The 14,254-nt window shown below is 46.3% G+C and overlaps 1 protein-coding gene across 8 annotated transcripts in view; it reads right to left on the bottom strand.

Moving 5' to 3' along the window:
- The window catches only part of ADNP2 (ADNP homeobox 2), a 32,610-nt gene extending 25,087 nt beyond the window's left edge, over positions 1–7,523 (bottom strand). The window contains exons 1-3 of one of the 8 annotated variants that reach the window (XM_055303028.1): positions 7,444–7,510; positions 6,230–6,463; positions 4,997–5,149 (exon numbers count right to left, since the gene is read on the bottom strand). The gene's annotated coding sequence lies outside the window, so the exon portion shown is untranslated. The other 7 variants (XM_055303027.1, XM_055303032.1, XM_055303029.1 and 4 more) reach the window with 7 other exon arrangements.
- Positions 7,524–14,254: the final 6,731 nt, after the last annotated feature.

Genomic DNA, 14,254 nt, shown 5'->3' with positions numbered 1-14,254 from the left:
TAAAAACATGCATTCAGGTGATCCCTGGGTGGCGCAGCGGTTTGGCGCCTGCCTTTGGCCCAGGGCGCGATCCTGGAGACCCAGGATCGAATCCCACGTCGGGCTCCCAGTGCATGGAGCCTGCTTCTCCCTCTGCCTGTGTCTCTGCCTCTCCCTCTCTCTCTGTGACTATCATAAAAAAAAAAAAAAAAAAAAAAACATGCATTCAAACAAAAACTTGTTCATAGCAGTATTATTCACAAGAGCCAAAAAGTAGAAACAATCCACATGTCCATCAACTGATGAATGAATAAATAAAATGTGGTATATCCACACAATGAAATATTTGGCCAAAAAAGAAATGAAGTACTGACACGTTTGCTATGATGTGGATTTCCCCTGAGGAAGATTATGCTAAGTGAAAGACATGTAGAACCACATGTTGTATTTCATATAAAGTGTTCAGGGCAAATTTATGGAGACAGAAAGAATACTAGTTGTCCCAGTTACCTAGGGCTGAGGAGGACTGGAAGGTGATGAGTAAGGGGAACAGGACTTCAGAACAATGACAATGTTCTAAAAACTCAACTGTGGTGATGTATGCACAACTCTCTGAATATACTAAACACCAGTGAACTATAATTATATATACACACACACATATACACTTTAAACAGGTAAACTGGGGCAGCCTGGAGGGCTCAGCAGTTTAGCGCCACCTTCAAGCCCAGGGCCTGATCCTGGAGACCCAGGATCGAGTCCCGTGTCGGGCTTCCAGCATGGAACCTGCTTCTCCCTCTTCCTGTGTCTCTGCCTCTCTCTCTCTCTGTCTCTCATGAATAAATAAATAATATTTTTTTAAATAAATAAGCAGGTGAACTGTATGGTTATAAATTATATTTCCATAAAGCTGTTTTTAAAGTATCTGAAAAGGCATAAAATTAAACTAAATCCTGTGGTACTTGATCAGAATGCAGGTGTGACTGTATTGTTTTTAATACATACATAAAAGATACAGTTGTAAACCTGTACATATATATTCCATAGTTCTGTCTACTAAGAGAGTCTAGAGGCAGTTACACACTCCAATAACAGTGAGCACTCCTATAGCCCAAATCTTACTCTTTTCTTTTCTTTTTTTAAAGATTTATTTATTTACTTGAAAGACAGAATGAGAGCAAGTGGGTTCAGGGAGGGGCAGAGGGAGAATATCAAGCAGATGAGACACCAAGCACAGAGCCCCACACGGGCTTGATATCATGACCCTGAGATCAGGACCTGAGCCAAAACCAAGAGCTGGATGTTTAACTGACTGTGCCACCCAGGCACCCCCCACCCCAGATCTTACTTTCTAAATACTACTTTCCACAAAGAACCAGGACTCCTTAGAAAAATGGTTGATTCTAGGGCTGAAGCATGGAAAAGATAAGACAAGCCAAGACTGTCCTACACCAGAAAATAAGCAAGTTGTTCAACAAATGGTGAGACACGTCAAAAGGACTCAAAAGAAACCAGCTTAAAGAAGTTCCCACTGGGGATCCCTGGGTGGCTCAGCGGTTTAGTGTCTGTCTTCGGCCCAGGGCGTGGTCCTAGAGTCCCAGGATCAAGTCCCGCATCAGGCTCCCTACATGGAGCCTGCTTCTCCCTCTGTCTGTATCTTTGCCTGCCTCTCCCCCCACCCCCGCCCCTTCTCTGGTCTTAAAAAAAAAAAGAAAAAAAGAAAGAAAAGAAAAAAAAGAAAGAAAAGAAAAGAAAAGAAAAGAAAAGAAAAGAAAAGAAAGAAAGAAAGAAAGAAAGAAAGAAAGAAAGAAAGAAAGAAAGAAAGAGTTCCCACCACCCAAATAGGAGACAATTTGGACAAAAAATAAATGACAGTAATAGATTACAACCTGTGGCACTGAATTTTTCAAAACACAATGCAACAGTACTTCCCACCCCACATGCTCTTTTGCAATATGACCTTGGGCACCTGGGTGGCTCTGTCAGTCAAGCCTCTGACTCTTGATTTTGGCTCAGTCGTGAGCTTGGAGTTATGAGATCGAGCCCCACACTGGGCACTGCACTGGGCACTGCTTCACATTCTCTCTCACCCTCTCCCTCTCTCTCCGCACATGCTCTAATAAATAAGTAAATCTTTTGTAAAAAATATATATATGATCTTGACAATTCTCCCCCAAAGTGGGGCACTTATGCCTCACCCCTTAAACTTGGGCAGAACTCTGTGGCTGACTCAACCCATAAAGTATGACAGAGGTCATGCCATGTGACTTCCAAGACTAGAGCAAGCTTCTGCTCACTCTCTGAGCACCATCACCCTGGAATCCAGACACCATGTCATGAGGGAGCTCAATTAGCCCAAATGGAGAGACCATACAGAGATGTTCCAACCTCAACCACCAGACAAGTAAGTGAAGACACTTCTAGACACCTGGCTCTCAAGTCACCTCAGCCTTTGAGTCTTCCTAGATGAGGAACAGAAATAAGCCATTTCCCCTGCTCCAATCTGAACTCTAGATTCAAAGAATTACTGAATTTTAAGCAAATGCTTTATTCTACAAGATTGCGGCGTGATTTGGTAATCATCAACATGGTGATAAAAATTAAATATATTGAAAATCTGATGAGGAGTGAGATACGTACATGATTTCCAAGCACCTCCCTAAAATTACTTAATAATTAAGTAAGGGGTGCCGTAAGTGCCTCAGTTGGTTAAGCATCCAATTCCTGATTTCAGCCCAGGTCATAATCTCAGAGTTGTGAGGTCATGCCCTGAGTCAGGCTCCACACTGGGCATGGAGTTTGCTTGAGACTCTCTCTTTCCCCCTCTCTCTGTCCCTCCTCATCCTCTAAATAAATAAGTAAATAAATACCAAAGGAAGAAGAGTAATTCACAGAAGTCTGGTAGACTTCTCAGCCCAAATTAATAGACACTGCACAAAATAACTAGCCTATACTATTCGAAAGTGTCCAGACCATACAAGGTAGCACTATTCGTAACAGCCAAAACATGGAAATTGAAATGTCCTTCATATGGTAAATGGATAAACACAATGTGGTATACCCATACAACAGAATGCTTCTTGGCATTAAAAACGAGGTACTGGGGATCCCTGGATGGCTCAGTGGTTTACCACTTGCCTTCAGCCCAGGGCATGATCCCGGAGTCCCAGGATCGAGTTCCACATCGGGCTCCCTGCATGGAGCTTCCTTTTCCCTCTGCCTGTGTCTCTGCCTCTCTGTGTGTCTCTCATGAATAAATAAATAAAATCTTAAAAACAAAAACAAAAAAAAAAAAAACTAGGTACTGACACACACACACCACAAAACAAATGAATTCAAAAGCATCATGCTAAGTGAAAGAAGCCAGATGCAAAAGTCCTCACATCATCTGACTCCACTTATGTGAAATATTCAGAAGAGACAACACTACAGCGATAGAAGGTAGGTTAGCAGTTGGCTGGGAATGAAAACAGGTTTTTTGGAGGGTACCAGAAATGCTCTTTCATTAGACTATATAATTCGACATGAATTACACACTTTAAAAATATATATACATGGAAGGAAAACTACAGAACTGTTTCCCGCTGAAAGAGACTAAAAATGAGTAAATACGATGTGCAATTCTAAGTTAATTCTTTTACTAGAAATATTATTGGAACACTGGAAAAATTTCAATGGAATCTGAGGATTTGATGATAATTATTCATTTCCTGATTCTGATGGTTTTATTCTGGATATGTAGGAGACTGCTCTTATTGTAGGAAACAGACAATATTTGGGGTAATGTGGCATCTTGCTTAGCTAATTTCTTTTAAATGTTTCAGGAGAAAAAGTTCTTTGTATTATATTTGCAACTTTCTATAAGTCTGCAACTATTTCTAAGTTTTTTTAATGTGTAAGCTATCACACTAAAAAAATCAAGTTCAAGTTAAAAAACATCAGGTTAAAATAACGAATGCCAATCTTACTAACAGAACGGTAACTTTTAAAGATTGATAATATCCACTAGCAGTGAAACTAAGTGGAAAAATCATAATTTCTACATGTTCAGAAGCAGTTTGGCCATATTTCCCAAGATTTTAAATAACAACATCTGTGAGTCAGCAATTCCACTTTTACACTCCTCTTGTCACCCCTCTTCCCGCAGTGCATGCCTGGTGCCCCTCAGAGTTTATGCTTCTTGCATGGCACCCTGTTGCAATGATCCATTTATATATCTATTTCTTCTATTAGGTTAAACTCCTCCAGGGTAGGAATCATGTTTTCTTTGCATGGGGCCGATCACAGAGTATAACATACAGCAAGCATTCACAATAAATGAACAAAAGAGATAAAAATAAAACAGGAATCATAAGACGTGTGGGAAGCGCCATAAAGGTTGAAAACAGCTGTGGGAGGGTTTACAGTTGGAGCCCCAGACAGTCTAGGTGAACAGATCAAAACCAAAAAAGGACCAAGGTAGGGATCCCTGGGTGGCGCAGTGGTTTGGCGCCTGCCTTTGGCCCAGGGCGCGATCCTGGAGACCAGGGATCGAATCCCACGTCGGGCTCCCGGTGCATGGAGCCTGCTTCTCCCTCTGCCTGTGTCTCTGCCTCTCTCTCTGTGACTATCATAAATAAACTAAAAAAAAAAAATTAAAAAAAAAAAAAAAAAAAAAAAAAAAAAGGACCAAGGTAAAGGAAAAAAAAGTCTCCGTATATTTGACCAAAGGTAAATAAAACCAAAGAGGCAGACTGGAATCAAATGGGTGGGGCAGAGGGAGGAAGGGTTAACCTGTAAGAGGGAGGAATTCCCAGGAGGTACAAACAAAAAGTTTCTGAAAAGCTAATTTGGAGTGAGTTTTCCAAATCTCATCATCTATGTCAAAAGTATATCTTAGGTTCAGTAGAAGGAGAGACTGAAGGATCATTTAGCACTTTATAATTGAAGAACATTAAATCCTAAGAAATAAAGTTAAAAATTATAAAATTATTAAAAATGAAATGCACATATGGGTTCTAGCCTTCAAAAGCCTCACCTGGGGGATCCCTGGGTGGCACAGCGGTTTGGCGCCTGCCTTTGGCCCGGGGCGGGATCCTGGAGACCCGGGATCGAGTCCCACGTCGGGCTCCCGGTGCATGGAGCCTGCTTCTCCCTCTGCCTATGTCTCCGCCCCTCTCTCTCTCTGTGACTATCATAAATAAATAAAAATTAAAAAAAAAAAAAAAAAAAAGCCTCACCTGGGAGCGCCTGGTGCCTCAGCAGGTTGGGCGTCTGACTCTTAATCTCAGGGTCATGAGTTCAAGCCCCACAGCCTGACTAACTGAGGAGCTGTCAAGCACCTCGTGAGGGTGTTCCTAAAAACTAAACACAAGGTCACTTTCAAGCCCACACTGGCTTCTTCAGCCAGAGCAAGCCTCAATGAAAATCACTGTTAGATGCTTTCCACTCAACTCTACTTGCTTTCATTTCATCCTTAAAGTTCCATCTGTTCTCCATCCTTTGGGGTTCTCCTTTTCCCCAGAGCTGACTGTTAAACAGACCTGTCCAAGGTTAAGACCATCACCCACTTGTATCTGAAACAAGGAAGCAAGCTACATTTACTGCAGGCAAAGAAGGATGGCTTCACATGGTAAGCACTAATCTTGAAACTGGATCTTACCACCGGGTTCTGAGAAGCACAGCATCCGAGCACTAGTGGACTTTGAGAAGCACTAGTTTGGGGATGGGCGCATCATCAGAGGCTGGTTCCCAGAGGCTGTTGCAGCCTGGCTAACTCTCAGGAGGACAGGAAATGAGGCTGTCAGCAACTAGGCCCTGTAGTTACCTGCTGAAGCCTTGGGAGTAGGGCCAAGGAACTGTCTGTCCTTTCCTGAATCTGGAGAACACGAACTTTGATTCTCAAATGAAAGCACCCCATTCCCTCACCATGGTTACTGTGGCTCCCAAGCAGGTTAAATGCATACCTTCCTCATTAGGACACAGCAGCAGAAGGTGGCCGCACGACCCTGTCCACCTAAGCGGTCAATTTTACATTTCCTATCAGTGGGTGATACACGTGGGCCTCCCCCAAATTCACTCACTGCACAAGAAAATACGATTTCCCAAGGGAGCACTTACAGTTTCTTTTGTTTTTTAGGATCAAGATCACTTAAGATCATTTCATTCTGGAAAAAGTCCACTCCAAAAATGAGTGGTTCAGGTCATCTCACAGGAACTTGGGAGATCATGTGAAACTGAAGTTAGAGAGGGATGTGCCAAAAACACCCACACTGCACAGCAGTCTCAGCAGCAGAGTCCGTTAGGGCACGTCCTGGATTCCAATTGGGTCCACAACCACGAGCTGTATGTAGTTAAGTGGTCTGTCCCCGGGGCGAGGACCAGAGGCACCGTGACCACCAGCATCCAATGAAGCGTCCGGACCAGGACCACGGCAGCACACCACTGCACTCTCACAATCCTGCGGCACCGAGCTGCGGCCTCCCAGCGGCCGTGTAGACAGGCCCTAACACCGCGAGACAGCCGGGGTGTGGAACATGGGTCAGGGTCCGGGGCCGCAGCACCCGCCAATGCTGCAAGTGCGCCGGGCAAAGCGGGGTGCGGCCCTAACAGGTGTCCCGGGGTGCCCGCCTTCGTCCGCAGACCCCAGCGGCCCCCCGCCCCCTCTGCCCTCCTCCGCGCGGACGGACCACCTGCAAGCGGCCCCGATGCCAGCCCACCCGACGGCACTCGACTGTCACCCCGCCGCAGCCCGGTAACCGCGGCCTCCGCGGGATACCCCTGCACCCCGTGCCCTGCCGCCCCGGGGGTCGCGTCCGAGCCCGGCGCCCTCCCCCCCACAGCCGGCCCCTCGGGGCCTCAGGAGACGGTGAGCACCTTCCGTCCCATCAGGACGCGTGTGGGCAGCACTCCGACGGGTCTCCCGCTCGTACTCAGACACCGTGTCTAACACCCCTGACTCGGATTATGCAAGTGCGCACGGTCCGCACGGAGTCCGTCTGCACCATCCAGGTCGGCGGGCTCGGCGGAGGCAGCGGGACCCTGGGCGCCGGGGGCGCGGGGGGAGCCCGCGAGGGGAGCCCGCCCCGGACCCAGCTCCGCGCCCCCGGACCCGCACGGCCGACCTGGGCACTCCCGCCGGGCTGCCCCGGGGACAGGCTGCGCGGAGCTAGCGGGCCGCCCTCCCGCCCTCCCTCCCTCCCTCCCTCCGTCGGTCCCTCGGTCGTCCCCGCCCCGCCGCGTCCTGCCCCCGCCCCCCCCGCGACCACCCCCGACGCCCACGTGATGCGGAGGGATGACGGCCGCCGTCCCGGGCCGCGAACCCCACGCCGGGACGACATCGCAGGATTCAGGAGGCGGGAGGCGGCCGCCGGCCGCGGGCTGTGGGCGGGGCTGGGCGGGGCGCGGCCGCCGTCGGGACTCCGCGGGCCTGGGCCAGGCAGGGCCGGGGGCGTCGCCGCGGGGCTGGGCCTGGGTCGTACCTACCGCTGGGCGCTCGGAGCGCCGCTGCGTCCCCCGTCGCCTCTCGCCGCGCCGCCGTGGCCCGTCGGGGCCCCGCGCTCCCGCCCGCCTCCGCCCCGCGCGGCGGGACCCCCGCCTCGGCGCGCGCCCACCCCCGCGCGACCCCGTCCCCTCCTCCCAGCACGGCCAGAAAGAGAAAATGGCGCTCGATTTGCCTCCGGAAGTGACGCGCGCCCTCATTTGCATGCCAGTACAGCCAGCCAATGAGAGGAGAGTATGCATGGGACCCCCCCTGGGCACTGTCCACAGGACCCTTGGGGCCCCTCCCTGAAGCTGGACTGGAAGCTCTGGAGTGGGGGTGGGGGGAGGGTCCCTGTTGGAGCCCCCGCCCCTCACCCCTTTCCTGCCACAGTGGGCTGGCCTGCCAGCCTCTCACTAGCATCTCTGCAAACTCTCTCGAGAGTTTGAGTGGGTGATGACGTCATTGAAGGGGCGGGGCGAGGGCGCCGTCCACCACGTGACCAATCACGTGGGCTCACCAGAGCTTTGACTTCATTTACATGGAATGGGGGTGGAGCTAGTGGCAGGGGCAGGAATGTGAGGCCCCGCCCACATCTCAGAGCCAATGGGAAGCCAGCTGCGAGGAGAATCCTGCGCTGCCATTGGAGGACACAAGTTGGGCTCTCAGAACTTTAACAAGGGTGCCCTTGGATTGATGGGGGCTCCTGACCTCACCATTATTTCCTGAGAAAGTTGTCACACTTTTTCTTGAGAAGTCTGATTTTTTTTAGTTAGAGCTACTATACGTTGCGTAGAGAAGAGGTTAATTGCATACACTTGTAAAAACTCTTTTAACTGGCCTAAAAGTTCACTTTTGCCCAAATTTTAATTGTGAAGCCATAATACAATATTCCACATGGAGTGGGAGCTTTCAGAAGGGTCTTCATCCCTTGAGTCAGACTTGCGGGGGAAGACAAGGACCACACCACCCTCAGGGATCTTGCACTTTAGTGAGAGGCTGGGTGCGCATGCAAACACCTCCTTTTACCTCTTGGGGCCCTGTCCTATTCTGGCTCCCTAATGACCATTCCAGACCATCCCCACCTCATCGACCTTCTCTGAGCACCTGCCCTGCTCAACTTCACTTCCAGCAGAAGACCATATCTCCTTCCACAACCCTAAGACCCTCAGACGGGAGCTTTCTTGACCTCCTGGTGGCACCATGCGCACCTGTTTCCTCAACGACCACCCTCACCGTGGACCTAGTTTGAGAGGATGTGCTGGCCATGCCCCTCCCCCAGTCTGCCCTGCCGTGGACCTCCCCAGTGACCAAAAACGTTAACAGGCACGAAATAATGGAATTAATTTAAAAATGTGTTAAATTCTGAACTGCATGACATGACCACGGTTTGCTCCTTTTCCCTACAGAAATACAAGTCATAATTGAAGGAGAGTTTAATCTTTATATTTATTTATGAATTATGATTTAATGTGCTAATGAGTCAGTGCTAAATGGGTATGATATCCTCATGTATCTTCCTTGAAATCATGGGTGTGATGAAAAGTAAAGTTAAAGCCTTCCAGTCCCCTTTGATCCAGATCAAGGTGTTGTAAGGAGAGCATTTGGTCACATTTCTCCCAATGTGGCCTGGGCACCTTGAACTCTACATCCTCCTGCTCTGAACCCTCAGCACTCTGCAGAAACTCCTAGGTAACCGACGACCTCATCATCCTTAGACCCAAGAACAGATGCGAGTCCTCACCCTTCGTTTGTCACCCATCTCCCTCTCCTGAAGCTCTTCTCTCCCTGACCACTTCCAGATATGCCCTTCCATCTTCTCCAAGATCTCAGTTCCTTATGTCTTCATCAGCTTCCCTTCCTCAGCCCATCCTTCAATGTGGATCTCCAGGGTTGTGCTCACTTTCATTCATTTTTCAACACATATTCATCACCCACATCCTATATGCCAGGTGCTGTACTAGGTACCAGAAATCCCATCCCTCTCACTTTATTACTCTGCATACTCTCCCTTCTTAATCTCAATTGCAGATTCAAATTTCATTATTTCAATTCCAAATGAATATATCTACCTCTTTCCTAAGCTTTACTTTTATTTTTCTGGCTGCCAATTGGGCAGCCCCACTTAGGTCTCCTGCACTCAGATTTAAAATGTTCCAAACAAACAGCCTATCATCCTTCCTTGTAATTACAGTAAGCGGCGTGATTGTCTTTCATTTTACCATCTCCAGTTTTCCAATTTTACATTCTAAGCAATCCTCAAATCTGTCATCTCACTTGCAGCCTTGGAAATTCAGCTCACCTCCTGAGGAACACCAACACAAGCACCTAACTTGTCTCCAGCGTTGGCTCCACAGGTACTCTCTAGTCAGCCATCCTGCTAAGACAAATTGGACCCTGCCATTCCACATCCTCCCAGGAACAAGCCCAGTGGTCAGCACAGCACACAAGCTCTCCAAGCTTGACCAGTCCCAGCCCATCTCCTGTTCCTGAAACACCATGCAGTGCCCATAGGATTCCTATCCTCTCCACTGCCAGAACTAATTTTCATCCCATTCCCATTCAAGGCTGCATACTGCTGCCCTCTCTTTCAGGAAAATCTCCCTGACCGCTACCACTCCACACAGAAACATTACAAACAGTGGTGGGCACATCTCCTTGGTATTCCAGAACATTCTGTGCGTCTGTCACTGCACTCACTGGGTTGTTTCATCACCATATGCTAATGTGTTTCTCTGTCAGAAGAGCTGTACCAACAGGAACCATGTCTTCTTCACCACTATATCTCTGATGCCTAGGTTACTTTAAGAAATATAATATAAATAAATATTTTAATAAACATAAGACAGGGCAGCCCGGGTGGCTCAGCGGTTTAGCACCGCCTTCAGCCCAGGGTGTGATCCTGGAGATACGGGATCGAATCCCACGTCAGGCTCCCTGTATGGAGCCTGCTTCTCCCTCTGCCTGTGTCTGTGCCTCTTTCTCTCTCTGTGTCTATCATGAAAAAATAAATAAAATCTTTAAAAAAAATAAAATAAACAGACAATTTTAGGGGCACCCGAGTGACTCAGTCAGTTGAGGATTCAGTCTGCCTTTGGGTCAGGCCATGATCCCAGGGTCTTGGGTCAGACCAAGATCCCTGGAGGGAGCCTGCTTCTCCCTCTTCCTCTGCCCCTCCCCCTGCTTGTGCTCGAGCTCTGTCTCTGTCAAATAAATAAAATCTTTTAAAAATTTTTATATAAGACAATTTTAATAAAATTTGGTTAAAAGTTTTCCCCATCTCATTATGAAATATTTTGAACATACTGAAAAGTTGAAATAAGTATACAGTGAACACCATCACCGAACTTTTACAATTAACATTTTGCTGTTTGCTTTATCGCCCAGCTGTCTATCTATGTTTGCATCTCTTGATCCATGCTCTTTTTTTTGATGCACTCAAAGAGTGCATCAGCCCACTACATCCCTAAATACTTCAGCATTGATATATGAGTGATGTTTCGAACTATACTCAACAGCTTTGGTGTTGAAAGGACTGTCCCTCCCCACCATAGAAGGAATGAGCAATATGGCCCATTGAGACTCGTCAAGATTCTTTTCAAAGACTCAGGAAAACACATGGCCAAGATGTAAGCAAATCATGTCACAGCACACACAAGTGTGTTCTGCTTTTCCTTAACCGACTTGGTGTCAATATAAGTATAGATGCTTTGATTTTAGTTGTTCAGTTGGGCTTAAAGGAGGGTAGGCTGAATCTTTCCTAGTTCACCTCATAATCAGCATCGGCATTTGTAGTATAATTGTCCAGCATAGAGAGAGCAATCCAAGTGACCACAGAACAGAGAAAAATCTTAAACTAGTCCCAGACTCTGACATGTCCGTCCACAGCTACCTTTGTACCCAGTTACAGGGGAGAAGCCCTGTGGGCTCTTGCTGCCCTGAGGACCCTAGCTGGGAGATACAAGTGCCTTTATGTGTAAAGAAAGGGGGGAAGCATCATATCCTCTGAGACAGATCTGAGTGAACAGAGTGGGCTTGATTTCAGTTTCAACTGCCCCCACCTTAGCTTGTTTCCCTGTGGGGTCTGCACAGCATACAGCTATATTTGGCACCCCTGACTGAGCTATAAACAGACAAGCTGTACACATGCTCGTCTACAATAAAATAAATTGCTAAGGTTAATCTAAAACCACTGAAAGTTCCACAGAAAAGAGGGACAGTTATTCTTTATGAACAAGTTACATCTAATCACTCCTTTCTTGCCTGTGTTCTATATATACTTTTTGTGTGTCTACTGGGTGCCAAGGAGACAGTGATGAGCAGAAAACAAAAGCTTAATCCGCCGGAGGAGAACATCATTAGTGAAACTGCTACACAATGAGAATTCAATTATAAACTGAGGTAAACACTCCTGAAGAAGATATGCTCTCCAAGCATCTATGATGCAGAAACCTGATCTAGAGTAGCAGTCTTAAGGAAGCAACAACCTGAAGTCAGAGGAACAAGAAAACATTAGTGGATCAAACAGCTAGATGTGGTAAGGGGAGGTGACTACAGGCAGCAGGAACAGCCCCTGCAGAGACCCTGTGCCTGGAAGGAGCATGTCCTAGGCAGACTGAGGAATGAAACCAGAATAACTGAAGCACACATCACAGGAAGAAAAATACTATGAGAGTAGGTGAGGGACCAGATCATGAAGCCACTTGGGTCTTCCTAAGACCAATGAAAAGCCAATTGAGTGTTTTCACTGGGTGGGTTGATAGAATTAGATTTGCATCTGGAAAATATAGCTGGCTATATCAGGAAGGAAAGAGTAGAGATGAGAGAAGGGTAGATGTAAAGCAAGAGTTAGGAGCTTGTTAGAGTGACCCAACAAGGAACATGTTGGAAGATGATGGTAATCTGGAGCTGAGATTATAGTAGGAGCTCTGAAGATGGAGAGAAGTGGACAGCTATGAGAGATAATTAGGAGGTGACGTGAACAAGGCATGATGATAGTTCGGACACTGCTGTGAGTGAAGTGTCAGGAAGGATGGCATTGAACAACTCAACACCAAGTAATCTGAAGATGGGCAGAGGACCTAAACAGACATTTCTCAAAAAAAGACACCCCAATGGCCAACAGACACATGAAAAGATGCTCAGCTTCACTCATCATCAGGGAAATGCAAATCAAAACACAATGAGATTGCATCACACCTGTCAGAATGGCTTGAATCAAAAATACAAGGTATAACTAGTGTTTGGTGAGGACATGGAGAAACGGGGGACCTCATGCACTGTTGGTGGGAATGCAAACTGGAGCAGCCACTCTGGAAAACAGTATGGGGGGGGTCCTCAAAAAATAAAAAATAGAAATGTGATCCAGTAATTCTACTACTGGGTATTTAACCAAAGAAAACAAAAACACAAATTTAAAAAGATACATGCACTTCAATGTTTATTGCAACATTATTTACAACAGCCAAGATATGGAAGAAGCCCAAGTGTTCTTTGACTGATGATGAATGGATAAAGAAGAATGTGGTGTATATATACAATGCAATATTAGTCAGCCATAAAAAAGAATAAGATCTTGCCATCTGCGGAAAGGATGGACTTAAAGGATGTGCTAAGGAAAATAAGACAGAGAAAGACAAATACTATATGATTTAACTTATACATGAATCTAAAAAGCAAAACAAATGAACAAACACACCTGTAAATACAGAGAACAAACTGATGGCTGCCAGAGGGGAAGAGGGAATGAGCAAAGTTGGCAAAGGAGTTCAGTAATGGAATGAATAAATCACAGGAATAAAAGGCACAGCACAGGGAATATAGTCAGGTATTGTAATAGTGTCTTAAGGTGATGGGTGGCAGCTACGTTTATGGTGAGCACAGTACCACATATAGAGATGTTGAATCATTATTGTATCCCTGAAATTAACATAACACTGTGTGTCATCAAATAGAATAAATAACCTCAAAAAAGAGGGAGACAGACAGTGGAAACCCTGGAGAGAGAATTATGGATCACAGATTTGATCTTAACCATGTTGGATATAACTGTTAAGACTTCTAGGTGTCAGGACACCTGGGTGGCTCAGCGGTTTAGCGCCTGCCTTTGGCCCAGGGTGTGATCCTGGAGTCCCAGGATCAAGTCCCATGTTGAGCTCCCTTCATGGGAGGTTAAAAAAAAAAAAAGACTTCTGGGTGTCTGAATCTGAAAACTCGGGGTAGAAATATAAATTTAAAGTTACCATAATGTAGGTGATAATAAAGTTATGAACACTGATGAGAGAGTAAAGAACCAAACACAAAGATTCTAGTACAAAAAAAAGGCACTACAGGAAGGTTGCTTCTTGGAGTCATATCTACCCTGTGATTCTATATTTTAATAGAATAATAAATCTATTTTTTAAGATTTTATTTATTTATTCATGAGAGACACACACACACACAGAGAGAGAGAGAGAGAGAGAGAGAGAGAGAGAGAGAGGCAGAGACAGGCAGAGGGAGAAGCAGGCTCCATGCAGGGAGACCGACATGGGACTCGATCCCGAGTCTCCAGGATCATGCCCTGGGCTGAAGTTGGCACTAAACCACTGAGCTGCCTGGGCTGCACTACAATAATAAATTTAAAATACAAATCATTTTGTAGGCAACCACCTTCCTCGGTTTATTAGGACAATAAGATAACAATAAGATAAATTTGTGAATTCTATAGTTGGTGTTGGTGGGGGTTTTTATAAAAAAAAATTATATTTATATTTAGCCAACTGGACTCAGTTTAAATGATCCTAATTTTTTTGGCATCCAAAGCATCATAGTCAG

This window comes from Nyctereutes procyonoides, unplaced genomic scaffold (assembly GCF_905146905.1).
Source record: "Nyctereutes procyonoides isolate TBG_1078 unplaced genomic scaffold, NYPRO_anot_genome, whole genome shotgun sequence".
Taxonomy (NCBI): Eukaryota; Metazoa; Chordata; class Mammalia; order Carnivora; family Canidae; genus Nyctereutes; species Nyctereutes procyonoides.
This window is presented reverse-complemented; position numbering and strand designations above follow the sequence as displayed.